We start from the raw sequence: 1535 nt of genomic DNA, 5'->3' as shown, positions 1-1535 counted from the left end.
TCAGTGGTTTGGGTCTGTTCTGGGGCATTCACCTCATCTGCTGCACTCCACAGAACTTCATGAAGACTCTCTCCCATGAATCCAATCACCATTAACTCTCCAGTAAGGTTTTAATTTCAATTATTATGTTGTTTTCATTTATTTATCATTTTTTTAAACAAACCTTTATTGTTTTTAACTCTCTTGTTTTTTGCAGATATTGTCAAACTTTCCTAGTTCCTCTTATTACACATGTGGTAGAGAGATGTGTACCCCAAGAAAAGATGCCCATGCTCTAGAACCTGTGAATATTTTACTTAATGACAAAGGGCATGTGTGGACACAATTAAAACAGAACTTAAGATAAGGTTGTTAGTCTGGATTATCCAGAGGATCCAACCTAATCAAATGAAGCCTTAGAAGGAGAAAAATTTCTCCTGTAGGAAAGGAAGAGAAGAAAGAGATTAGGAGATGACCCTAGTGAGAAACCAAGTTGCCCGTGTTGGCTCTGAAGATACTGGGGTCCCCACGCAAGGACTACAGAGTCGGTCATCCATTACATACAAAGAGGCATATCCAGGGGCTGTGGCTGTGGCTCAGTGGTAGAGCACTCGCCCAGCACGTGCGAGGCCCTGGGTTCGATCCTCAGCACCACATATAAAGTTAGTGTGTGCAACTGCAACTAAAAAAATAAATAAACATTTTTTTTTTTTTTTTTTAAAAAAAAGGGCATCTCCAGAATTAACAGCTGGCAACCAAGAAGGAATGGAGCCTTACCACAAGGAGCCAGATTCTGCAAACAACCTGAATGGGCTTGGAAACGGATTCTCCTCACAGCCCTCTCACAGAGGCCTGGCCAACTCACAGGTGGGTTTTGAATTTGAGACACCTGGAACAGAGAACTCTGCTGAGCCGTCCTGGGCCTCAGATAGCACATTTGTATTGTTTCAGGACCCAGAACAGTGTTAACTGTTCACAGCAGGATAGAAAGTCAATGCTACACTTTCAGCCAATATCAGAACTTGACTCCTTACTGCACGGGTCACAGATGAGCAGCAAGAGCTGAGCCACTAACCAACTGAGTTAGAATTTCATTGCAGTCATATTGAAATCCCACAGGTGACTCACAAAGCTTCAGAGGTCAAAGGAAGTCCGTGTCTATGTGTGTCACAGCCACACCTTTGTAGTGTGATCATATTGCTTTGTGTTTCTGCTCACTTTTGCTCATGGCATCCCCCTTCCTTGTGAGTTCCTACTGGAACACTACCTGTGCAATCCCTGAATGCTCTTGTCTCTACAGATCTCCACCGAGTAGGTCCAGGGTGGGTCCTGAGCATGCACATGTTGAACGAGTTGCAGAGAGAAATTGCCTTGGCTTTTACCAGGTATTGGGGACATTCTCTCCTGGCTCCCACGTTTCCTGCACAAGGAATGTGAATTTGATGTCCAAACCGGTGTGCGGCTTCCCTTGTGGGTATGAATCCTCAGGAGCATTTCTTTTTGCCTTTAACTTTGTGCTAACACTGAGACAAGTGATTTTCTGTATAGTCACATGA

At 43.8% G+C, this 1535-nt stretch overlaps 1 non-coding gene across 1 annotated transcript; it reads left to right on the top strand.

The window, feature by feature from the left end:
• The first annotated feature begins 563 nt into the window (after positions 1-563).
• Trnaa-agc (transfer RNA alanine (anticodon AGC)) lies at positions 564-636 on the top strand. Its single transcript has one exon. It is a non-coding gene; the product is annotated as a tRNA-Ala (tRNA).
• The last annotated feature ends 899 nt before the right edge of the window (positions 637-1535 follow it).

The sequence above is a fragment of the Callospermophilus lateralis genome, chromosome 14 (genome assembly GCF_048772815.1).
Source record: "Callospermophilus lateralis isolate mCalLat2 chromosome 14, mCalLat2.hap1, whole genome shotgun sequence".
Taxonomy (NCBI): Eukaryota; Metazoa; Chordata; class Mammalia; order Rodentia; family Sciuridae; genus Callospermophilus; species Callospermophilus lateralis.
Note: the sequence above shows the minus strand (reverse complement) of the source record. Positions and strands in the feature narration are given on the sequence as shown.